At 36.7% G+C, this 27,629-nt stretch overlaps 2 protein-coding genes across 5 annotated transcripts in view; one reads left to right on the plus strand and one right to left on the minus strand.

Annotated features, from left to right (window-relative positions):
• Nucleotides 1-16,114, plus strand: part of LOC111184341 (uncharacterized) — a 73,584-nt gene extending 57,470 nt beyond the window's left edge. For all 4 annotated transcript variants that reach the window (XM_089908395.1, XM_089908392.1, XM_089908393.1 and 1 more), the window contains one exon: nucleotides 371-16,114. The gene's annotated coding sequence lies outside the window, so the exon portion shown is untranslated. The remainder of the gene's footprint in view (nucleotides 1-370) is intronic.
• Nucleotides 1-27,629, minus strand: part of KIAA0825 (KIAA0825 ortholog) — a 412,907-nt gene that overhangs the window by 29,079 nt on the left and 356,199 nt on the right. The window lies entirely within an intron of this gene.

Raw genomic sequence — 27,629 nt, forward strand, 5'->3', positions numbered from 1 at the left:
CAGAGAAGTTTAAGCCCAGCCTAATTTTGTCCCTTTTTAGGTAACCTGCTTTATTTTTTCCTTCCTGGATGCTTTAAATCTGTTTTCCTCTTTCTTAAAATTTACTACATATAAAAATTAATTTGATTTTCTTTAGTGCCAACTTAAATCCTTTTACTTTTTTCCAAATCTTATCCACTTCCGTTGTTACTTTGGCCTCTTGTTATTGCATCTCATTGCTTCTCTTGCATTACATATTGTAACCTACGGGTTTCTACAGTTTGTTCAGAGGCTTGCCTTATATGCTATGGAGGATACGAGATTGTTCTAACCTTTTTGTCTGATCCCCATATTAAGCATGTTTCTGTGTGTTTGTTTATTTGTTTTTCAGAGTGATTTTCACATTCCCTCAAGCTGGAGCATATTTTCACAAGCACTATTTGGGTTCTTTGGTCATTCATCTTTAAAGTAAGAGAACTCCATCTAGACCACTTCCATCATCTTGTGATTCATGGAAAACCATTGACAACAGGATTACTGACTGATCTTGGAGTTGTTAGTTTTTATCAGTTTTAGTGTTTTTATAGTTATTTCATTGGGTGGTTGTAAGAGGTTTTACTAGGGGGTGTTAGGTAGCACACACTTTCAATCAAGCTACCTATTCAAAATGTCGGCATTTTTGCAGTATCTCCCAAGATGTTTCTGTTGAAGAATAATATTTGTACTGTGAGAGTTATATCTGGAACTCCTGTACTCCAGAATCAAAAACAAAAATGTGAAGCAATAGGTTCTATTTCACAGGCTAATTAAAGCAAGAGATTTGGTATTTCTTTACAAAAAGAATGATGAAGGTAGATAGTGGCCTGGAAACCAGTGAACCTGATTGCAAAATGAATATTTAAAAGCCCCTCTGATTTAATGTGCTCTTGTTTCCGTTCCCTTTATTCTTTACAAAGACAAAGAGTCCTCTGTAAATATTGCTTTAAGGATTATCAGGCTTCAATTTTCAATTTTGTCCAAAGGCCATAATTTAAACCATAATATTGGCTTTACAAATGTAAACAGTGATTGAACCTCTTTCCTTTAGCTAATAGAAATGCCAATGAAATTAGAGTCAATTAAATAATTGCTTTATTAACCTAATGTATTACTGCTGTAAGACGTGCTGTGACTCATCCAGTCAGGAGGGGAGCTAGGAGAGAACAAAACTACATCAACATAAAGACAATGGAAACCAGCATTTTGCAAAAACTTGATCCAATAAAAAGAATAAAACATTTATTGAAATTTTGATATATCAATTTCATTCTTTATAGTTTAACCATGACCGAAGATGGAAAACTCCTAAGAGATTTTAAAGGTTAAAGGTCTTTCAGAATATGTTAAATGTCCCCTCTTCTGCCAAGTTTTCTCTGTCCACCTCTGTCTCCAGACTCCTCCTCTGCTTCTCTCAGGCAAGATATCTCACTTTTTCCTTTATGGTAATACAGAGGTATGTGATTACTGACTTCTAGTGTTATATACCTTGAGAGATGATTTGCAATTATTTTTTAAACTTCTGTATTCCCTACCATGTGGTCCCCTGCCTTTTTGAGGACTGAATTTATTATCTCAATAATTTCAGAACCTAGTGAAGTATTATACCTGGTAATACCACTAAGCAAATACTTGAGGAATGAATGAGTAAACAGGTCGGTAGCACTGTGGTATCTCTAGGAAGGTGCAGAGCAGGTTCCCAGTAATTAAAGCCCTTCTTGTAGCTCACCTTTCTCCTGCTGTGCCCCAAGTGTTCTTGTATACCTGAGCACAGAACAGCAAGAGGAGAATTTTGTGGGTCTTCTTTTTCTGACCCTGTTTCAGACTACACCAAAAGTATGGCCAGAGTTGGCTACTTTGGAAAGGTGTTATGGATGTTAATGATGGAAGGATGGATGAAAGGATGGAAGGAAGGAAGCAGGGGTGCAAAGAAGGATGACCATGTATTGGGTGCTATGTTATCCCTTCCATATATATTATCTAATTTAATCCTAAAACAACTATTCAGAGTAAATATTATGATCCCTATTTTTACAATTAAGGAAACTGGGACTTTTAAATGTACTTCTTTGTACCAGGCCACACAGCTGTCCAGTGGCCAAGCTAGAATTTAAATTTCAGTTGGCTCATTCAAAACTCAGTGCTTTTCTTAGAATATGGGAATTAAGGAAGTTTTAGTTCTACAAAACTGTAATGACCCATTCTGTGAGTATCCTAAACTTGATGCAGTTTTATTTTTCAGCTTTGAACAATAGGATTCAGAAATATTTGCCTATCATTTCTATCACACTTAGTTTTGTTTGGTAGTCATTCATCTGTTGGACATTTACTAAGCCCAAGCACACTTGGAACACAAGTATGCCTAGGACACAGTCCCTGGACTCAAGTTCCTTTGCCCTTTTCTTAGAAGAATTCTCATTCTGGAAAGCCAACCTACTTGCCATCCCATTTATGGTTTCTTTACTTTCTCTTCTGCCTTTTTTTTTTTTTTTTTTTTTTGCGGTACGTGGGCCTTTCACTGTTGTGGCCTCTCCCGTTGCGGAGCACAGGCTCCGGACGCGCAGGCTCAGCGGCCATGGCTCACGGGTCTAGCCGCTTCGCAGCATGTGGGATCTTCCTGGACCGGGACATGAACCCGTGTCCCCTGCATCGGCAGGCGGACTCTCAACCACTGCGCCACCAGGGAAGCCCTCTTCTGCCTTTTAACAAATTCCCTAGCCACAAAAACATACACCTCATACTCCTTATATTAGAATATTTTATCTGCTTTCTGTTCTTAGTCTAAAAGGAAGGCTCATATCTTCTCCAAGGTCAACAGAAATCTCCTATTGTTTATACATGAAAATATTTAAGAAACTTAGGTACAGATTTTGTACTATTATCATGTAAGTTATATTAACGGGGAGTGAAATTGACTTTACAAACTACTTATATATGTACATATATACATGTACATATATATGCATATAGTCTTTAGAAAGTATTAGACTCTAAACGTTCAACTCAGAGGAAACTTAATCTTTGGTATCTCTTTAAGTCATATTTTATCTTAAGTTTGTACCTTCTGTATTTCGTCTATGAAGAATCTACAACTCAGAATGACTTCCAAAGCATCTGCTCAAAGTATTGGCATAGAAAAGGGATTAGGACTTAAAATTAGAAAACATGAGCTTCAGTCCTATCATTCACCATCAAGTCACTTAATCTTCCTGCATCTTTTCTAATCTGGAAAATGGAAATAATAACAGTAGTAGTAGCTACCTTATAACATTATTTGGAGGATCAAATGATATTATTAAATGAAGGGTTGCAGAGCACTATACAAATGTATTACAGATCCATAATCCCTTATCTGAAACCCCTGAGGTCATTTTCAGAATTCAGACCTTTTTTTAGATTTTAAAAAAGGTAATACAATACACATTCTTTTTATTAGGAAGCATTCCCAACAGGGTCTAGGGCAGTACCCTATAACCCAATATATTAATATATTTGCAGCAAAACATATAAACATTTATTTTAAGTGGAATAAATTAAGACTATAAATTTACAAAGACTTTCAGCTTAAGAGCTTTCTGTAGTTCAGAATTGCAGATAAAGAATTGTGGGTCTCTGTTTTATCTGCGTATAAGTTTAGGCCATTTAAAATTTTTAAAAAACTCTATGTAACTTTTAATGATTAGGATTGATTTCATTTAGTATAGTACAGATAATTCATACTTTCGCTTTTATGGTTTTCTTTCCTTACTGGTATATCAATGCCAGTATTTACTGACGTTCATAAAGTAGTGAATACTATTTACATTTGGAAGAAGAGAAGAGGTAAGAGGAGCTCTTTCAGAACAATAAATGATAGCGATGTTCAGGTAAGCAAGGAATGAGTGACAACAAATAAGTCAATCTGCAGGTGTTTATGTTGTTTATGGTATATAAAATAAGAGAGAAAATGTATGTGAAAAGTACATTGTAAAGTTAGGAATACTATGTGCCCTGCATTGAACTTGACATTATGGGGAAACAAATTCAACAAAGGATCTGGTCTCTGCCCTTGTGGACCGTACAATCCAGCACAGAGATAGAGCTAATGTGTAAAAATGAAGGGAGTTATTGAGAGCTAAGCATTCTCCATTCATTAGAAATTGGTATGGATAGGAGCTGACAGAAAAGGTTTTGTGAAGGAAGTAGTACTTGAAGGACACCTTCAGTTCAGATAGAGTAAAGATGATTGAGCAACAATGTCATGTCAAGCAAAGACATGAGGGTAGGAACATGTGTTCCAGAGGCAAAAAAGGGCCAGTGTGTACAGAGCAACAAATGAATCTTAAGTCATGTAGTAGAGCCATTTGTGGAGGGATTTAAAAGCCTAGTGGGGGTAGTTTGGAATTGATGGGCCACGCAGTAGGAAATCCCTGCACGTTCTTGTGCTAAGGAATGAAATCCTGAATTCGGACAAGCTCAGTTTGACAGTGAAATATAAAACTTAGTCAGAATTGGGAAAGACTGGAAACAAAGAGGTTGTTGAAATAATCCACGCAGGCAGGTAATAAGGATAAGACGGGTGTGAGGAAGGGGAAGGGTTGACATGGCTAGAGAGTTGTTGAATAAGAAGAAGAAAAGGTAAATTTGAAATATCTGGTTAGAGGGCATGGAGACAAGCAATAAAGAAAACTGGCATTTTTCACCAATTCAGATTCAGACTGGCAAGCCAGTTGATGCAGACAGGGACAGACAGTGAAAAGAGGACTCTACTGGGGGTATGGGAGGGGAGGAGAAAAAGATGAAAAACAAAGAAAACTGAGATCAGAGAGTTATTTTTAAAAAAGCAAATTACAGAACCTAAACTCCCTCATATTCTTCACTGATAATTTTGTCAGTGATGATTAATGTTCAGAAATGATGGTAACTCCAAGTCATCATAACATTCTCAATCATAAAAAAAGAAAACCCACAAATCTAGCACAATGTACACCAAGATAATAAGACAGAACACTTTTATAACACATTTTATAAAGACTGTCACCAAGTGTTGAAACAAAAACCTGAAGAGTTACCCAGAGTTAACTTAGGGTTATTCAGAAAAATGCAAATTAACTAGAACATGCTATTCCAAAGCACGAACAAGATAGTCATAGAACCCTGGAATGGGAAGAGACTTTGAGGCATTGATTTTAATTTGCAAGTGTTCAGACCTCTCTAATTGATGAAGAGTTTATACCTAATTGTCAGAAAACTCTTCCTTATATCATACTGATATCTCTTTAACTCATATCCATTAGTAAAAATCACACTCTGAAACAACTCAAAACAAGACCATCTCCTGTGGTAGGTGAGTGACTGCCTAGAGCCAGAGGTGGGAAATGTATTGAGAGCAAAGAGAACTTTTTAGGATGACGGAACTCTTCTGTATCTTGACTGTAGAGGTACAAACTATTTAATTCAATTTACTTGTATGAAATTACCAAAATTCATTAAATTGTACACTTGGAATTTCAAACAAAGACTATCTTCCATATTAGGTAAGAGCCCGTCAAGTATTTGAAAACAAATATACTTTTCTTTATTAATTGTACGTATATATTTGGATATTTAAGATGCAAATACTTGATCCAGAACATGTTAGTTAATTTGCTCAGCATGGAATGACTAGCAGGACTTTTTTTTTTTTAAAGAAAACAATCACTAAAAAACTTAAATATAATAAATAGGAAACAAAATATAAAATAAGCAGATAATTTGATAGTTATTTATATAACATCTCTTAGGTCACAATCAGTAATTTAAGAAGATTATCTTCAATAGATTGCCTGCTTCATTCCAAGGTCCTAGAAATGCTCAATTTTCTGTAATTTAGCATTAGTTTGGAAAATACAGTGTTGAAGATAAAAGACACTTTATGAAAGAGTGAATGGAAGCCCAAAAGAAGCAATAAATTGGGCATTTGTATAACCATAGTGGAAAGGCGCCATTTGGTTAATATATTAACTTACATTCAGTAGATGTTTCTGTCCCTACAACCTTTGACATTCTATTAGTAATATTAGTAGTTTCATATCAGGTTGATTAAATTGACCACTAAGGTGGGTGAGGTTGGTAGAAAGGCAGACAAAAGAACACACTTGTTAGTTGCCCTGAAAATTTTAAAAGTATCAAAATGACATTGACCTTTCAAATGAGCATGATTTATAATCACATTTAATTGCATGTTTCCCACCAATCACCTTCATTTCCATTATCCAGTAGTTATATGGAGTTATTACAATCTAAAAAACAAAGAAAGAAAAATCACAGAATAACTCCTTTATGTTTGTATCTTTTGATACCGAAACCCAGAGCAGTGTTTTCATGATAAAGGAGACTGAATCACTTCTAAAACTTTTAGCCAGCCTTTGGCCTATTATGAAAAAGAAAAGATCTAAACAGTAAAATGACTAATACGTTTATTAGTCATTTGCACACCATTTGACTAAACATTATTTATAATTCTGTAGTTGAGGAAAAAAACTAGATGTACAAATCATTAAAAGATGAAAGGATACGGTATAGAGAAAAGACCTCATTTGAACTATACCATTTGAATTCTTGAGAAACGCCACATGTAAAAATTATTTTAGGAATGCCCTTTATTGAAGTGTTACCTATATACAGTAATATTAATGAATTTTAAATGAACAGTTTAATGAATTTTGGCAGTTTCATACAATTAAATTGAATTAAATTGTTTGAACCACCACAATCAGAAAAAGAGGAGTTCCCTCATCCTAAAAAGTTTTCTCATGCCCCTTTGCTCTCAATAAAATTTCCCAACTGTGGCTCTAGGCAGTCACTTGATCCACTTTGTGTCATAGCATTTCATATTATTGGAATCTTATAGTACCTGGACTTCAGTTTTTAATTTTTACACATAGCAAATTTTTGAGATTCATTCATGTTTTTGAGTTATTAATATTTTGTTCCTTTTTATTGCTGAGTAGTATTTCATTGTAGAGATATACCACAGTTTATCCATTTCACAGTTGATGGATATTTGGGTTGCCGCCCTTTTTGCTATTATGAATAATGCCGCTATGAACACTTGCAACCATATCTTTGTGTGGACATGTGTTTTTACCACACTAGGAGTGAATTGCTGGGTACAGTGATAAATATAGGTTTAACCCAATGAAGTACTGTCAGACTGTTTTCCAAAGCAGCTGTACCATTTTTCATTCCTAACAGCAATGTATGGAAGTTCCAGTTGATTTACAGTGTTGGGTTAGTTTTAGGTATACAGCAAAATGATTCAGTTATACATAGATATGTCTATTCTTTCTCAGATTCTTTTCCCTTATAGGTTATTACAAAATATTGAGTATAGGGCTTCCCTGGTGGCGCAGTGGTTGAGAGTCCGCCTGCCGATGCAGGGGACGCGGGTTCGTGCCCCAGTCTGGGAGGATCCCACGTGCTGTGGAGTGGCTGGGCCCGTGAGCCATGGCCACTGAGCCTGCACGTCCGGAGCCTGTGCTCTGCGATGGGAGAGGCCACAACAGTGAGAGGCCCGCGTACAGAAAAAAAAAAAAAAAAATATTGAATATAGTTCCCTGTGCTATACAGTAGGTCCTAGTTGGTTATCTATAATAGTTTATATATAGTAGTGTGTATATGTTAATCCCAAGCTCCTAATTTATCCCTCCCTGACCTTTCCCCTTTGGTAACCATAAGTTTGTTTTCTATGTCTGTGGATCTATTTCTGTTTTGTAAATAAGTTCATTTATATCATTATTATTATTATTTTAGATTCTACATATAAGTGATATCATGTGATATTTGTCTTTTGCTGTCTGGCTTACTTCACTTAGTATGAAAATTCTGTGTCCATCCATGTTGTTGCAAATGGCATTATTCCATTCTTTTTTATGGCTGAGTAATATTCCATTACATTGGCTGTACCAATTTACATTCTTACCAGTGGTGTAGGTTGGTTCCTTTTTCTCCACACCCTCCACACCTTTTTCATGATGGCCATTCTGACTGGTGTGAGGTGATACCTCACTGTAGTTTTGATTTGCATTTCTCTAATAATTAGTGATGTTGAGCATCTTTTCATGTACCTGTTGGCCATCTATATGTCTTTTTTGGAGAAATGTCTATTTAGATCTTCTGCCCATTTTTTGACTAGTTTGTTTGTTTATATTGAGCTGCATGAACTGTTTGTATGTTTTGGAAATTAAGCCCTTCTTGGTGGCATCATTTGCAAATATTTTCTCCCAGTCCATAGGTTGTCTTTTAGTTTTGTTTATGCAAGAAGAAGTAAAACTGTCACTGTTAGCGGATGACATGAGACTATACATAGAAAATCCTAAAGACACTACCAGAAAACTATTAGAGCTCATCAATGAATTCAGTAAAGTTGCAGGATGCAAAAGTAATACACAGAAATCTGTTGCATTTCTGCTAACAGCAAAAGATCAGAAAGAGAAATTAAGGAAACAATCCCATTAATCATCACATCAGAAAGAATAAAATATCTAGGAATAAACCTATTTAAGGAGTCAAAAGACCTGTACTCCAAAAACTATAACATGCTGATGAAGAAACTGAAGATGACACAAACACATGGAAAGATATACTGTGTTCTTGGATTGGAAAAATCAATATTGTCAAAATGACTATACTACCCAAGGCAATATACAGATTCAGTGCAATCCTTGTCAAACTACCAATGCCATTTTTCACAGAACAGAGCAAAACTTTTGAAAATCTGTATTGAAATACAAAAGACCCTAAATAGCCAAAGCAATCTTGAGAAAGAAAAATGGAGCTGTAGGAATTAGGCTTTCTGACTTCAGACTATACTACAAAGCTACAGTAATCAAAACAGTATGTTACTGGCACAAAAACAGACATATAGATCAATGGAACATGATAGAAAGCCCAGAAATAAACTCACACACCTATGGTCAATTAACCTAGACAAAGGAGGCAAGAATATACAATGAAGAAAAGACAATCTCTTCAGTAAGTGGTGCTGGGAAAACTGGACAGCTGCATGTAAAAGAATGAAATTAGAACATTCTCTAACTCCATACACAAAAATAAACTCAAAATGGATTAAAGACCTAAATGTAAGACTGGATACTATAAAACTCTTAGAGGAAAACATAGGCAAAACACTCTTTGATATAAATTGCAGCAATATTTTTTTGGATTCGCCTTTTACAGTAATGAAAATAAAAACAAAAATAAACCAATGGGACCTAATTAGTCTTAAAAGCTTTTGCACAGCAAAGGAAACCATAAACAAAATGAAAAGATAACCGACAGAATGGGAGAAAATATTTGCAAATGAAGTGACTGACAAGGGATTAATCTCCAAAATATACAAACAGCTTGTGCAGCTCAATATCAAACAAAAAACAACCCAATCAAAAAAATACGTAGAAGATGTAAATAGACATTTCTCCAGAGAAGATATACAGATGGCCAAAAAGCATGAGAAAAGATGCTCAACATTGCTAATTATTAGAGAAATGCAAATCAAAACTGCAATGAGGTATCACCTCACATCAGTCAGAATGGCCATCGTCAAAAAGTCTACAAACAATAAACACTGGAGAGGGTGTGGAGGAAAGGGAACCCACCTATACTTTTGGTGGGAATGTAAACTGATACAACTACTATGGAGAACAGTATGGACATTCCTTAAAAAACTAAGAATAGAACTACCGCATGACCCTGCAATCCCATGCCTGGACATATATTTGGAGGAAACCATAATTTGAAAAGATACATGCACCCCAGTGTTCACTGCAGCACTATTTACAATAGCCAAAACATGGAAGCAACCTAACTGTCCAATGACAGAGGAATGGATAAAGAAGATGTGATACATGTATACAATGGAATATTACAATGGAATATTACTCAGCCATAAAAAAGAATGAAATTATGCCATTTGCAGCAACACGGATGGACCTAGAGATTATCATACTAAGTGAAGTAAGTCAGAAAGAGAAAGACAAATATCATATGATATCACTTATATGTGGAATCTCAAAAAAGTTATACAAATGAACTTATTTACAAAACAGAAACAGACTCACAGACTTGGAAAGAAAACTTATGGTTACCAAAGGGGAAATGTGGGGGGGAGGCATAAATTAGGAGTTTGGGATTAACATATACACACTACTATATATAAAACAGATAATCAACAAGGACCTACTGTATAGCACAGGGAGCTCTAGTCAATATTCTGTTATTATGCTATATGGGAAAAGAATCTGCAAAAGAATGGATATATGTACATGTATAACTGAATCACTTTCCTATACACCTTTGTATTTTTCTTACTGAGTTGTAAGAGTTCTTTATGTTTTCTAGATTCAAGCTCTTTGTCATAAATATTCTGTGAAAATCTCTCTCCAACCTTGGCATGGATTTCTGTTTTCTTAACTTTGTCTTTTGGAAGACAAAATTTTTAATCTCAATGAGAATCCATTTTAAACTTTATTTCTTCTTTTACAGTTCATGCTTTTTATGTCCTATTTAATTTTTGTCCAACATTTTACCTAATCTGGTATCTCAGATATTTTCTCTCCTGTGTTTTCCTTTAGAAGTTTAATAGTTTAGGCTCTCATATTTAAGCCTAGTACTAATTCTGAGCTAATCTTTGTGGAAGTTTTGAGGTAAGGATCAAGGCTAATATTTTTCCCCACACAGATATCCAATTATTCTAGTACTATTTGTTGAAAAGACTATGTTTTTTTTCTCCACTGAACTGGCTTGGTATCTTTCTCAAAAATAAATTGATCATGTAATTGTGGATTATAAAAATTTTCATTGTCAAGTGTTTGTTGCTAGTTTATAAAAATGCCAGTTTTTATTTCTACCTTGTATCCTGCAAATTTTCTAAATTTATTCATTAGATTTATTTATTATTTATTTGAAGTATAGTTGGATTTACAACGTTGTGTTAGTTTAAGGTGTACAGCAAAGTGATTCAGTTATATACATGTATATATTCTTCTTCAGGTTCTTTTCCATTATAAGATTTAATAGCTATTTTGTGGATCCCTTAGGGTTTTCTACATTTATGTCATGTCATCTGCAATTATGGACACTTTACTTTTACCTTTTTCCATTTGCATGCATTTTATTTCATTTGCTTGTTTTATTGCACTGGCTAGGATCTTCAGTAAATGTTAAATAAAAGACATCATTGCCTTGTTGCTGAGTATTATGATCTCTGAATATTATGTTAGCAGTAGGTTTTTCACAGGAGCCATTAATCAAGTTGAGTAAGTTCACTTTTGTTCCTAGTTTGCTCACAGTTTTTTTTTTTATCATGAAATGGTTTTGTCAAATGTTTTTCTACATCTATTGCAACGACCATATGGTGTTTCTCCTATACTTTTTTTTTTTTTTGCGGTACGCGGGCCTCTCACTGTTGTGGCCTCTCCCATTGCGGAGCACAGGCTCCGGACGCGCAGGCTCAGCAGCCATGGCTCACGGGCCCAGCCGTTCCGGGGCATGTGGGATCTTCCCAGACCGGGGCACGAACCCATGTCCCCTGCATCGGCAGGCGGACTCTCAACCACTGCGCCACCAGGGAAGCCCTCTCCTATACTCTTTTGATATGTAAACTGCATTGATTGATTTTCAAGCACATGTAAATAATCTGACTTAAAAATAGAACATACGAAGGCTAGAACATAATAATGTCATTAAAAATGGAAAATCGGGCTTCCCTGGTGGCGCAGTGGTTGGGAGTCTGCCTGCCGATGCAGGGGACGCGGGTTCGTGTCCCAGTCCGGGAGGGTCCCGCATGCCGCGGAGCAGCTGGGCCCGTGAGCCATGGCCACTGGGCCTATGCGTACGGAGCCTGTGCTCCACAACGGGAGAGGCTGCAGCGGTGAGAGGCCCGCATACCGCAAAAAAAAAAAAAAAAAGAAAAAGGAAACTAAAAATGTGTCCTAATATTACTTATTTAATATAACTTTCTTTTAATCAGCCCCAAAATATCAAATGTAAGTTATCTTACTTAATATAGGTTGGATTGGGACCAACTCAAAGGAAAGAAAGTATCTAATGTTTTCCTTTCTTTTCTAATTTAAAACTTTTTATGTTTATTGAAAGTGCTCATTTCTAGTTGTTTTGACAGTGCATTAAAAAGTTGACAACTCCATATTGCATTCATTTAAAAAAATTGCAAGTCATTTGCCTAAAATCACATTTTTTTCTAGAGAAAAAGAGCTTGTCTTTAGGTAACTTATTTGTACCTGATTATGTAGGAAAATTGAATCCCCAGCTAAAAGTTTTAGCAATGATTCAGTTTCCTTTACAGTAAAAACAAAAATATTTTTGTGATTAAATTTAACTGTGGTATTGGGCTACTGCCTGATGCTTTTGATTCCATGAAAGTTTAATTTCATTCTAGACAAAAAACACTTGGGTGATTAGGGACAGTAATAAGTACCCATTCCCACAAAAACTGAACATAAAATGAAACAATTCATCATACAAAAAATAGCCTCCATAAAAATACAGTTTCCTGAAAGGTAAATTATAAAAGTATGCATTTAGCCAATCATTTTAAATACCATAATTATATAGGCTGCTCATCAAAAGACTTTTAAGACTCATTAAAATCATAAAACAATTCTAATTAAATCCATATTTAAATTAAGTTTCTATAACTAACCTACAGGGTACTTTAAATCAAACAAAAAAAAAGTTGTATAAAAGATCCAATTAATTGTAAGTTTTTGTAAGAATTAAAGCCTAATTACTCTATGATTAAGTTTCCCCCAAATGTAATCATCAATGGCTCTATTCAGAAGATTTAGCCTTCTGTACCCCAGATGCCAGTGGAGGGCCACAGTCTGTCTTTGACACCAGCAAATCTTTTTGTCTGAAACCAGCATGACTGTGGAAACTTTACCACCCCCCCCCACTGAGGAACCAAGCAGTGAGAACAAACAAAGCTGCATATTTTATACAGATAAATGTCTCCCTATCTGCAGAGGTCCCTGTCTGATTAAATGGATTCATGTTCATCAGCAAATTTTAAAAAAATCCATCTTCAGAGCAGGTTTTGAAAACAATGGTCATTTCAAAGCTTCCCAAGCCAATGGGAAAAGATGCACGAGAAAAGAATAAGATTTGCAGCTTACAGAAAAAAAGAACTAGGCCTTCTAAGCAGACAGCACTAAAGCATTTCCTTCTAACCCTATGCAACTCTTCTTTCTTACTCAGCTACTTGAAATGTTTTTCATTTTTATTAGCCCAACTTCCCACGGGAAAGAAAATTAAAAAAAGCTCTGTGACATCGCTGCCTCTTGTGTGTTCTCTGAAACTAATTAACCCTATGAAGTTATTAGGGCAGCATCATTTTTTCTATGACATCACACAAGGTGAAGGTCACTTCTATAATAATCTTGGCTTCATTCATGTGGTGCATACCCCACAAAATATAATTTATTGTAATTTCCCCAGTGCCCTGATAGCAAAGTGATTAGTTATGGTACATAAAAAGTTCAGATGTATAACATGATTTATAGCTTCTCTTTCTGATAATCTAATTTTCTTTTATGGTAAAATGAAATTTACTATTTATGTTTTATAGATTGTTATTTTGAGGAAATGACTATTTAAAGTACCTTCATATGGACACTTGCTGATTGCACAGTATCTGGAAGCAGAAGCATCCAAATGGTTGGGATATAAAGGCAGTTTTTTAATCCAGCTGACGAGAACTTTTTCTGAACTATCCTGTCTGTGCTGGTGGCAGAACGTTTGTCTGGTGACAGGTTAAGTTAGGCCAGAGCAACCTGCCATCCACTTCAACAGACATCAGGGTAAGAAATGGTGGCTCTGGGCAGATGGAGCTGATGAGTTCGGGATGTAGCTACAGCAAGATTTCCTTCCCTTCAAGTGCACTGTCCCTGACTTGAAAAGTCCCTAGCTCTTTGCCATAAAAACCTCTTTCCAGACTTTTTAGTTGTGGAATTGACTTTCCTGCATGTCTCTGCTTTTAGAGAAGGGACCTTTTAGAGCTTTGACCCTTAAATCGCTTCTCCTCTACTCATTACTATATCATCTTCAATTTCATTGTGCTTAAATCGTGTTATATTAATGCTAAGTTCAGGTGTTAATACTGAAAATGGTTTCTACTCTAAGAGAAAGCTCCCTCCCCCACCCCCAGTTGATTTGAGAGGCTCATATGAAGGGTGAAATCAGCACACATAGTCACTACAGAAAAGGGTAGACTGGAGAGGAAATGTGAGCAGGCTTAGGTAGGTGAGACAAAGTGTGGTCCATTCATCTGGCTCCTGACTATGAAGAGGTAAGGACATGAAAAAAGCTGTATCTACCATGGTGACTTGCCAGGCCCAGGGGGAGGGGGTGGCTTTCTTTGCCTGTATCAGGTGTAAAATGGAACAGCACCTGTGATCCCTGGTGATAAGGATGCTGTATTGGTAAGCCACACAGCTAATAATAATGTCTGTTAATTATTAAGTACTTATGAAACACTTTACATGTACTGATTCTTTCAATCATCACAATTATAAAGCAGTTAGTACTGTACCCACATTTTATAGCTGAAGAAACTGAGGCCCAGAGAACTTAAATCATTTGTCTAAAGTAACACAGCTATTATATGGCAGAGCTGGCTCTAGTAATTTTTTTTTTTTTTTTTTTTGCGGTACGTGGGCCTCTCACTGTCGTGGCCTCTCCCGTTGTGGAGCACAGGCTCCGGACGCACAGGCTCAGCGGCCATGGCTCACAGGCCTAGCCGCTCCGCGGCATGCGGGATCTTCCCGGACCGGGGCACGAACCCGTGTCCCCTGCATCGGCAGGCGGACTCTCAACCACTGCACCACCAGGGAAGCCCAGGCTCTAGTAACTCATAAACATTATGCATACTGCTCTTTCAATTCTTTGTATTCTGTACTTGTTTAATAGCAAATACTTATGTTGCACTTAAAATGTGCCAGACGCTCAACTAAGAGCTTTAAACAAATGTGCCAGGCACTCAACTAAGAGCTTTAAACATATTAGATCTACTTGGTTCGCACAACGCTATGAAATATGTACTGTTATTATTCCCATTTTTTTTCAGACTAGAAAACCAACACACAGAGAGATTAACTTGCAAAGGTTATGAAGCTACTAAATGGGAGAGGCTGGATCTGAACCAAGGGAGTCTGGTTCTGGAGAGTCCATGCTCTGTACTGCCTCCTGTGTATTTTCTTCTGTTGTTTCTAAGTACTTTGTAAAGATTTAGCCTGTCCCAACTGTTCTAAGGGAGAATTAAAAGAGGTCATTTTGGGCCAAAGCACTAGAAAAGGTGTTGTCTGGGTCTAGGGGTAGGGGTATGGAAGCAGGAGTCAGGGAGGAGCAGAAAGGTGATCATCTGCACAACCGAATCCAAGGGAAAGGCAAAACCAACAGAGGCAGAACAGCCAGTCAGTGTCCCTCCCCAGACAATGGCTCTCCTTCAGGGCTCCCTTTGGATATTCTGGTTCCATCCATCTAAGGAAGGAAGCAGCTGTTCATAGACCATCTCCTCTCCTTGCCCTCCCCAGGCTTCTAGCTACCCACTCTTGCTGAATGCTGTTCTCCACACCACTATTCTAGCTTTTCTCCTAAAATTCTAACCACCCCTCTTGGTGGGTTTACTTTTGACTGAGCTTCTTCTGCTTTCTCCTCTGTAACTGGATTGTATCCTGTACAAATTCAGTCCTTGGTCTGAGCTCTCTCCTGTCACTGAGAGCTCACTGGGTTTAAGTATTGCTATGAGGTGAAGTCCTGAAAAGCTATAGCCTCTTCAGAACGCCTTGACCCCATCTCCAGTAATATGAGGTATATTCTTACTTAGATATCATGTTACCTCAAATCTTAAAAATCCAAACTGAAGTGAATTGTCTCTCTCCACACCAGTCTCCTGCCATTCTCTCCTGTCACTGTCAGGCCATGGAGAGATAACCTGGAGCAGACTGGCCTCATCTCTCTTGCCTCCTGACATGATGTTGCTCATCTTGCCTCTGTTTCTTGTTCTTTTTCTTTCACCTAGCAAGATTTCATTTTCTCACTCCCTGCTATAGACTGAATATTTGCATCCGCCCCCCCCCCCGCAAATTCATACGTTGAAACCTAATCTCCAATGTGATGATATTTGGAGGTGGGTCCTTGGATAGGCAATCAGGTCCTAAGGGTGGAGCCCTCACGAATGGGATTAGTGCCCTTATAGAAGAGACCCCAGAGAACTCCCTTGTACTTTCCACTGTGTGAGGGCACAGTGAAAAGACAGCTACCTATGAACCAGGAAGTGGGCTCCCACCAGACACCAAATCTGCTGCTGTCATGATCTCAGACTACTCAGCCTCCAAAACTGTGAGAAATAAATGTTTGTTGTTTATTAGCCATCCAGTTTATGATATTTTGTTATAGCAGCCCTAATGGAGGGCATAAGACACTCCCTTAATCCTCCCCATATTTCTAGACCTTATTACATTTCTACAAATCTTCTCTGATTATCTCAGGTCTCAGCGGCTCTCAGCTCCTTCATGTTGAATGTCTATACCCCAAAATGTAACATTTAATCAATTCTGTCTTGCATTTTTTTGCCATGTATTCATCTGGGTCCTAAGCTAATCTTAGCTGAGTATATGGTACATGTCAGGCCCTCAAGTACTGTCTGTACCCCATCATTTCATCGAATCCTCATGGTAACTCTGTGGGGTCTCATTATATTCTCCAGATTAGAGATAAAAATACTGAAATTAAGAGAGATGAAGTGACTTACTCAAAGTCATCGGGCAAAATGGCAGAGGTAAAATTCATACCCATTTCTGTCTGAGGACTAATCAATAATCTTTCCACTCTATGTTGACTAAATCCAATTTCTTTAAACTAATTTTCTAAATTCCTGAGTTTGATTTCTTTTCCCTATGAAAGAATCTGGGTTTTAATCTGCAGCATATGTATAACTATTATTTTAAATCCTATTATGAACAAAATAAGGCATAAATAAATAAATATATAAATAAAGCATCAATGACTTCTATTAAAAATCCAATAAATTCTAATATAGATTTTTAACTGATGATTTCATATTATCAAAATAGAACAAAAGATATTACCAATTTTTTTAAAATTAATTTTATCCAAATTCAATTAATTTTATGCAAATTCCAAATTAATTTTATCCATTCATGATAAAAACTCTTACCAAAGTGGATATAGAGAGACTATACCTCAACTTAATAAAAGCTACTTATGCCAAACAACAGCCAATATAATACTCAATGGTGACAGGTGAAAGCCTTCCCACTAAAATCTGGAAGAAGACAAGGATGCCCACTCACCACTTCTGTTCAACATAGTATTAGAAGTCCTAGACACAGCAATCAGATGAGAAAAAGAAATAAAAGGTATCCAAATTGGAAGGGAAGAGGTAAAATTGTCATTATATGTCAATTATATGAAGTTGACATGATACTATATATAGGAAACCCTAAAGACTCCACACAAAAACTACTAGAACTGATAAACGAATTCAGCAAGGTAACAGGATACAAGATTAACATACAGAAATCGGTTACATTTCTTTATGTTAACAATGAAATATCAGAAAGAGATTGTAAAAACAAAACAAAAAAGCCAAAACAGTCCCTTTTAAAATTTGCACCAAAGGAAAAAAAACACTTAGGAATAAACCTGACCAAGGAGGTGAAAGATTTATATGCCGAGAGCTAAAACATTAATAAAGGAAATTGAAGATGATACAAACAAATGGAAAGATATCCCATGATTTTGGGTTGGAAGAATTAGTATTGTTAAAATGGCCATACTGCCCAAAGCAATCTACAGATTTAATGCTATCCTTATCAAATTACTCATTACATTTTTCACAGAATTAGAAAAAATAATCCTGAAATTTATATGGAACCATAAAAGACCCAGAATTGCCAAAGCAATCCTGAGGAAAAAGAACAAAGCAGGAGGCATAACCCCCCCAGACTTCAGACAATACTACAAAGCTACAGGAATCAAAACAGCATGGTACTGGCAAAAAACACACATATGGATCAATGGTACAGAATAGAGAGGCCAGAAATAAACCCACACACCAACAGTCAGTTAATCTTCAACAAAGGAGGCAAGAATATACATTTGGAAAAAGACTCTTCAGCAAGGGGTGTTGGGAAAGGTGGACAGCTGCATGTGAATCAATGAATTTAGAACACACCCTCACACCATACATAAAAATAAACTGAAAATGGCTTAAAGACTTAAATATAAGACATGACACCATAAAACTCCTAGACGAGAACATGAGCAAAACATTTTCTGACATAAATCGTACCAATGTTTTCTTAGGTTGGTCTCCCAAGGCAATAGGAATAAAAGCAAAAATAAACAAATGGGGCCTAATCAACTTACAAGCTTTTGTACAGCAAAGGAAACCATAAAGAAAATAAAAAGACAACCTATGGACTGGGAAAAAATATTTGCAAACAACGTGACCGGCAAGGGCTTAATTCCCAAAATATATAAACAGCTCATATAACCCAACAACAACAACAAAAAATAACAAAGAAAATAAAACCGGGCTTCCCTGGTGGTGCAGTGGTTGAGAGTCCACCTGCCGATGCAGGGGACATGGGTCCGTGCCCTGGTCCGGGAAGATCCCACGTGCCGCGGAGCGGCTGGGCCTGTGAGCCGTGGCCGCTGAGCCTGCGCGTCCGGAGCCTGTGCTGCGCAACGGGAGAGGCCACAACAGTGAGAGGCCCGCGTACCACAAATCAAAGCAAAACAAAACAAAAACACAACCCAATCCAGAAATGGACAGAAGACCGAAATAGACATTTCTCCAAAGAAGACATACAGATGGCCAACAGGCACATGAAAAGATGCTCAGCGTTGCTAATTATTAGAGAAATGCAAATCAAAACTACAGTGAGGTACCACCTCACACTGGTCAGAATGGCCATCATTAAAAAATCTACAAATAACAAACGCTGGAGAGGGTGTGGAGAAAACGGAACATTCCTACACTGTAGGTGGGAATGTAAATTGGTGCAGCCACTATGGACAACAGTGTGGAGGTTCTTCAAAAAACTAAAAGTAGAGTTGCCATATGATCCAGCAATCCCACTCCTGGGCACGTGCCCAGACAAAACTATAATTCAAAAAGATACATGCACCCCTATGTTCATAGCAGTACTATTCACAACAGCCAAGACATGGAAACAACCTAAATATCCACCAACAGATGAATGAATAAAGAAGATGTGTTACATATATACAATGGAATACTACTCAGCCATAAAAAAGAATGAAATAATGTCATTTGCAGCAATGTGGATGAACCTAGAGATTATCATACTAAGTGAAGTAAGTCAGAAAGAGAAAGACAAATACCGTATGATATCACTTACATGTGGAATCTAAACTATGACACAAATGAACTTATCTACGAAACAGAAACAGACTCACAGATATAGAGAACAGACTTGTGGTTGCCAAGGGGGTTGGGGAGGGATGGATTGGGAGTTTGGGATTGGCAGATGCAAAAGGTCCTACTGTAGAGCACAGGGAACTATATTCAACATCCTGTGATAAACCATATGGAAAAGAAGATGAAAAAGAATGTATGTATGTATGTATCTAACTGAATCGCTTTGCTGTACAGCAGAAATTAAAACAACATTGTAAATCAACTATACTTCAATAAAATAAAATTTTAAAAAATTAATTTTATTCAATTTGAAATATTTGAGAATCAACAATAAAGTCACATATATCCTACAGTCATGTGTAATTCAAAGTTGTATAAAATAGATATTTAAAAGTCGGAATAGTATTTATAGAACCTCAGACAAATTTAGTTATCAGTCATAGTGATCAATTCATAGCTCTCTTTGTCAAGTCTTTTCTTCAACAGGATACGGCTGCTTTAGTACCTAGTGGTTTTACTGATGGATAAATGACAGTGGTGGAAGATGCTGTCAGACCTGTCCATAGCGCCCTCAGAGCCTCTTACATTTTCTGTGCTCTACATCCTGACCACTAATAGCCGGCACCTGCATCTTTATAGGAGATGCCAGAATCTACTCTGCCAGTATGCAACAGTTCAAATAAAACAGAACTAGCACTTAAACTCATGTCCGCCGACTTGAGAACTGGATGAAATGACACCTCTCACTCCACTGTTTACCAAACTAAACCAACCCACAAAGAAAAAAAATTCCAACACCAGTACAACTATTATCTCCTACTCCTATTCCATGTCTTTCTGCTCCCTTTTATAGAAACTCTGCTTCTCCTTGATTGGTTCTCCTCTGCTGTATTCCCCACTTAAAGAGCACGTCTCCATCATTCCTCAGAGCTGCTATTTCCCCAGAAATGTAGAATTTGAACATATATATCAGGACCTTAAGTGATTAATTTCTCCGAATTTTTAGAGAGTTTTTTTTTATGATTAAACTATAGTAGCATTTGCACAAAAAGAGTTTTGTGGAAGCATGATAATTTAAAAATAAAAAGTGAAGCTTCTTTGGCTGAAGTAGAGAAAGCAGGTCACTCTAAGGGCGACCCCCAGAGTCTTTGGCCGGTGGTGCAAGGACAGAAAGCGGCAGCCATGAGGGAAGGTGCTTTTCTTTAGTAAAATGCATTAGGGCTCACAGCCGTGTCCTTAGCATTACCAGGAGTAGGCTAGCATCTACAGAGCTGCTGAACACTGAAAAGCTACTGTTTCTTGCTTCTCTTACAACTAAAATATGAATGTAAGGATTGTAGAAATGAGGAAAGATGGGGGCGGGGGTGGAGAGAAACATCACAAGGGTAGTATGAGTAACGGGTTAGATGGCCTGGCCTGTCATGCTACATTTGAGGTACATGAATACAGGCAGAGAGAGGACACATTTCTGTGTATTGTTTACATGTGCTAGGCTCAAGAAATGAACACTACTGTGTTTAAGAGAGAAATTATGCCAGCAGTGTGGCTTAGGTGTTGACCTCTGCCAATGTCAGGGACCTGGCTAGAGACAGGAGGAACAAGCTATTAAGATCTGCAGTGCTTTTTCCTCTGCCTGCAGAGGCTTCTGCACAAGGAAATACAACAAAGCAGATGCCAAGAACTGGGGAGAGAAGTGTGGGATCCCAAATAGACTTGTAAATACGACATGAGTTGGTGCCATTGTATCTATCACTATTGCAACCCAGTGACCCGGGGTAATTGTGGGAAAGAGCCTCAGCACTGTCAATTAGTTATGATTTCACCTGAAGCACTGCTGCAAACTTCATTGCAGTTTTTGTTTGTGAACTCAGTAAAATTAACCAATATGGAACAATGTTCCAGCTCACTTAACTAGTCACAAATCGTCCTGGATATGATAACTCCTGCCTAACAGGGTCTGTTGCTCTTGATTGCTCTGTCTCAGAGCCTTTTGCTCTGAGATGGTGGTCTTAAATTCAGAGTGTCATGGGTGGCATTTCAGCATCATTCCTAAGATGCTGGTACCACGGTTCTGTTTTCTTAGAACTGTCCCCCTATATGTCCTCAGGTGAACAGACATCCTAGTTTTAATGATGGTGTCCATGTGTACACACAGAAACATGTAAAGTGTTCATTATTCCTAACAGAAGTAGAAACTTAGAGAAATAAAGCACTACCTGTCATTTTCGTGATCAACAATTGCAATAGAGTGCATAAATGCTTCAGTTTACAGAAATAGCTGGACCTTCCTGAACCCTCCCAGTGATTAATTAGAAAGCCTGTCTTACAGATTTTTCTCTCAGGTGTAGTAACCTTGTAGCCCTTATCATTAAGAACTTATAAATAAATGCTTGGTTAAGCATAAACAGGGTGATAGGCAGTGAAAGAGTGATGATCTCGGTTTTTATGCAATATGCTCACTCTGTCATTTTAACTTGGAGGACAAAATAATATACAAAACTGAAAGTTGCAAAAGCAACTATAGTAAGCAATTTTTTATTATCCACTTAAAAAGTATTACTAGTCCTCACTGTGAATGATCATCTTTGTGATTAATTTTAGTCAATAAAAATTTACTAAATCAGATGTTTAAATTTACTCTATAAAAAGTAAACTAGATCACAAAGCAAGTACTCAACAATCAGTAGAAGCCTGCCCATTTAGCAGATACTTGATTTGTACAAATTTTTTAAGTTACCCAACATATTAAATACAGCTCTTCATCTCCTCCCCATATATTTTATGCTAATTAACCTAGGTAACTGCTGATTCCTTCCATTATCCTATCTTTTTAAATGAACTTTAAGAAATAATATGTCAAGCTGGGAGCTTTAACATCATGAAATGATATCATAATCTTCAAAATTTTAGCTTCTATTATGAAAATGGTAATAAAAAGTGAAGTTAACCCCATTACAACTATGGAATCAGAATCCCATAAACATGATAGTATATTAAGAAAAAAAACAAAGATCAAACTGGCTGATTATAAACAATATATTTGGATAATTAGCTAAATTTGTGAACAACTTCATTGATTCATCTTAAAAGGATCTTTAAAGCAGTAACAAATTATTTTCCAAAATCTAGGCCACAGTGTGTGAGTCCAATCTTTCACTTTTGTTACTGGAGCAATGTGGTTTATGCAAATATGACAAATGTGTACTTCTCTGATAATTGCCAGTTTAGTCGAGGATTTCCTTTAAACCAAAATTAAGACTTGAGACATACTCTAAAATATATTCTTGAGGTATAATAAAGAGTTTGGATCAACATGTTTCTCTTTCCAGCCCACATTAAAGTACTGTAGCTGCCAAAGAGGCTGCCTTATACCTTGAATAATTTCCAAACAAAAAATTCCCAATTTACTTGGATACGAGAGGTGTGGTTTATATGTGAACAGGGAAAAAGAGAGCCACCTAAAAGATCAGTTTGATTCCTTGCAAATCCTTCTTCTGTGACAAAAAGTTAATATCACACCTGCACTCAAACAAATGCATAAAACTTAAGACCATCAAGTTAAATTGTAAGCTCTTTATGGAAAAATAACTTTCTGTAGCTTCCTTTGTAATTCCTCTGAAGACTAACATTGTGCATCCTACATACACTGATCGAAAGAGTTTTACCTTTTTATTTTATTTTTCCAGGAAGAAATGAGAAGGAAGAATATATAAAACATAACATCAGAAAGGCAGTCCAGTTTTCTGCTTATTTGACTCATATCCTTTTTTTCTGGATATTTAAAGCTATTCATCCGTAAAACTATTTATATGCTCTAGTCTATCAAGGGCAATTTATAGTCACTCAAAGTCTCACTACCCAAAAATCACTTCAATATTTGGTGAGTGTCTTTCCAGGTATCTATGTTCTTATGAAGACAAAATGGTGAAAATATTTTTTAAGATGGGATAAATGCTGGCTTTAATAACACATAATAAATCAAAGGGAAAAAAGTGAGGTGATTGGACTTCTAAAAAACATTTCTTCACTGAGTTGTTAGAATTCCTTTAAAATTTCTCTAAATTTAAGGAAAAAATATTATGAAAGGATTATAAGTGACTAAAGTCAGTGCTTAAAACAGCATCTCTTGAGAGCTGATTGTAAAGGATGTGCTGACCCATCTGTGGTCCGGCCTACTGCTTCCCTTTCTTCTCTACCCTCAGTTGTTCATATATGTTCGTGCACATTTGTGTATAAGTATTTTTACACTCTCAAGATTTATAACATTGAAACATATAATAAGATTTCTGTGATTGTTTAACCTGAGGTATTTTTACCTGTATTTCATTTTGATTCATTTCTTGCTAATAGTAACTATCGTGGGTGCTGTAATCCCTAAATTCTTACCTGCTTGAGAACACTGTCTTTATGTTTGAAAGATAACTTGCCTGTAAATGAAATTCTTAGATCACATATATTTGCCCACGGCTCCACTGTTCTCTGTCATTAGTGTTGCTTTGAAGAAGTTTTAGAAAAACCCGTTTTTTCCCCTTTGACGTGACTTACTTTCTCAGGTAGGATGCCCGTATAATTTTATCCTTAAATACCAGAAGTTGTATTAGCATATGTTTTGGTGTTGATTATTTTATATTAAGTTTTCTCAGATATAAAGGGCCCTTGTAATATACAGATCAAATCTTTCTTCAGGAAAGTTTTCTTATATGTTAGATCATTTTTTGTTCCATTTGTCTGCTCTTTTCTTCAGACACAGTAATTTTTTTTTGCTGTTGGATCTTCTTTGCCACATCTATCATCTTCTTTATAATAATTTTTATATTGTTCTTTTTTCCTAATTTGGTTTGTGAGATTTATCCTCCATGTTTTTATTTCCCAATTCTGACCCACATGACTTTGTTCTCATGAGTATATATTCTAATTTTTATTGCCTTTAATGGAGCATTCATGTCTGTAATGATTTCTAGTTTCTCTTTCATTTTATTCCTGAGTTTTCTAGCTCAATTTTCATCTTCTGTTATTTCACTGTATCACTATTTTGAATGCTCTTTTGATAGTTTGTTTTTAAGAGGTCATCTGTTATCTGTAATTTCTTTGAGACTCTGGAGAGCTTTTTTTTGGACACTTCCTGTGTTTTTCTGTGCCATTCCTCTTCAGATGGATGTTCTTCATCCATCTTTTCGTCATGTTCCTTTTTTTCGCCCCAGGTTTTATGCATAGGTCATAGTTGGCTGCTTTCCGCTGATAGGGCAGGCAAGATACCTTCTGAAGAACAGGCTGTTTTTTGTTTATTTGTGCTTTGTGGCTTCTTCAAGGAAGCCTCTCTGAAATATATATACTCTTATCTTCTTCAAGAGTTCTTTTAATTCTTGCATCATGAGTTTCCCAAAACTCATACCGTGTGCTGGCTGATTCTCATCTTGTTCCCTTTCTCAGTGTGTCTGTCACATTCTTTCAGACTCCTCTATAAGTCTCATTACTGTTCATCAATCATTTGTGGATTAAGCTTTCACTCCTTCTTTCCCCAACTGACACGTGATGTTTGTGAAATACGCCTCTGGAATGGAGGAATTAGCAATGGATCAAATTAGATCTGTTTTAGAAAATACCACATTGCCGTTCCTTTTTGGTTGGAGAAGTGTAGGGCATATTTCAAAGGTAGTATACTTTTGAGTTATTTATTTTGAAAGGATTTTATGTTTTTATATCAAGGATTATTATGTTTCTTTTACTAGCCAATTCAGAAATTGAGTCAGCAATGTTCTTTTCTCCTAATTAGGTTTTAGTTATAGCTAGGGGCATCCTAGGTGCCTACGGCCAAGAGCTCTAATATAAATAAAAATGCAGTATCATTCTCTGTTCTATTATAATTATTAACTGAGTTAAAGCAAAACCCACTGAGATGACTATTAAGCTGCAGTAGAAACTTTATGAAATGTGTGGTCCCCAAAAGCACTTTTTACATCAGTCCTTTCTGATGTAAGGTGTCAGAAAGAGGTAAGCTTACATATCACTTTCCTTTGAAAAGCATACTTTCCCAGACCTTCAGAACTTTTCCAAGAAGCTCTGCCCTGATTCTAGTCTGTCCTAATTATCTTTGGCGCTGAAGGAAAGTGAGAGACATCGCCTCAGCCCCTCCTCCTCATCTAGGGTGTTGTCATTAAAGACTGGGGTAGATAAAGAACTGTTCTTCTGACTTGAACAGGTTTGGCTCAAACTGGCTTGAATTTTTTTATGTTTTTGAGTATAATTTCTCAAGTATCCTGCAAACAGTCTTTCCCTGCATTTCTGTGGGCCCCACAGCAATATCGCAGGTAAAAGGGGTTTTAAAAACAATTACTATGTAAGGTCCAGCACGGTGACTATAGTTAGTAATACTGTATTACATAACTGAAAGTTGCTGAGAGAGTAAATTTTTTTTTTTTTTTTTTTAACTTTTGGCCACGCCACACAGATTGTGGGATCTCAGCTCCCCGACCAGGGATCGAACCCCAGCCCTCAGCAGTGAGAGCGTGGAGCCTTAACCACTGGATCACCAGGGAATTTCCGAGAGTAAATGTTGAAAGTCCTCATCACGAGAAAAAAAAAAAATTGTAACTATGTATGGTGAGAGATGTTAACTAGACTCTTATGGTGGTGATCATTTCGTAATACATACAAATATCAAATCATTATGTTGTACACCTGAAACTAGCATAATATTATATGTCAATTATACCTCAATATAAAAGAAAAATTGCAACATGGATTGAGGAGACATACTACTTTCAAGAATGATAAAACTTATAGCACTTGTCTGTCCATCTCTCTAATCTTTTTCATACTTCCAGAATATAAGGAGGCTCAAAGTAAAACACTTCTTTGCCTTACAATCAGGGTAAACGTATTCCTTAGGTCATGAAAATCCACACTATGGTTCCCATGGTTTTTATACTATATTAGGGCCTATGACATGAGTCTTAAATCAAATTAGACATAGTTAAACAATTGTAGCCATTGACTGTTAGTTAATCATACGAAGCTATCAAATATTTAAGGCCATATATTTCCTGGTTAAAAAAAATGAATATCTGACATATTTACAAAACAAATAGTCTGTAGTAGTCTACTGTAATGTAATTTATTCTCCAGCATAATTAATATACTTTATATGTCTATTTCAGCTGAGGACTTAAAATATTAACAAATATTTTTTTCAGGGAAAATATCCTTAAAGCTAATTTAGAAAATCTAAAGCAGAATAACATTTCACAAACTGCAGTTAAGTAAAATAAACAAACAAAATGGCAGACCTCATACATTTTTGCTTACAGGGAGACCCACTCCAAGATTCTAATGAGAATTCTGAGCATACAGTAAGAGAGAACACTTATCTCTGTGAATGACTTTTTAAAAGTATAAAGCTTCGGTTTGAATTAACTAACATCTATTATTCAATAGTTCAATTCCACAGACATTTACTGTACATACAGCACAAGGCAATGAGTTAGGTGGTATTAGGTATAAACAGACATATAAGACATGACCTCATGGAGTGAACGAGCTAGTAACTGGGAGATAAAGCATGTGTACAGGTAACTGCAATAGAAGGCAGAAGGTGGTGATGCTATGAAAAGTACAAACAGAAAGGCTAGGATAGCAGAGAGGCCAGGATATTCACATCTAGCTGGGAGTAATGGAGAAGTCTTCTTGTAGGAGGCAGGCTTTAAGTTGAATCGCAGAGGATGGGAAAGATGAGGCTGGAGCATATGAAGGGCACAGCCTGATCAGAGGCATGGAAATGTGAAAGTACTAGAGTGTTTATGAACAAATGGAACACAGCTTGTCCAAGGGTGAGATGTGTTAGGCAGCTCCAGTGGAAAGAAGCAAGTGTTGTACCTGAATGTGGACTTTTTCTTATTCACATAAGAAAAAAGTTGTTTTCCAGTTTCTCTATGCATCAGAATCACCTTGGGGATCCCGTTGAAATTCCAGTTCCCAGGCCTGTCCCAGAGCTTTGGCTGCAGTAGGCTGAGGTGTATCTGTGCATGTGCATTTTCAATGAGAACTCTAGACCGCATTTTGAGAAACACCCACGTGGGGCTTGGAAAGCAATCCTTCAGGAGTTAGAACATATTTTTAGTTATTATAACTTTTGCATGTGACAATTCGGTTAGTTTCAGAAACTCTGGTTTTT

This window comes from Delphinapterus leucas, chromosome 3 (genome assembly GCF_059928025.1).
Source record: "Delphinapterus leucas isolate spDelLeu-1000000601 "Yukka" chromosome 3, BTC_Dleu_Yukka2, whole genome shotgun sequence".
In the NCBI taxonomy this organism is placed as follows: Eukaryota; Metazoa; Chordata; class Mammalia; order Artiodactyla; family Monodontidae; genus Delphinapterus; species Delphinapterus leucas.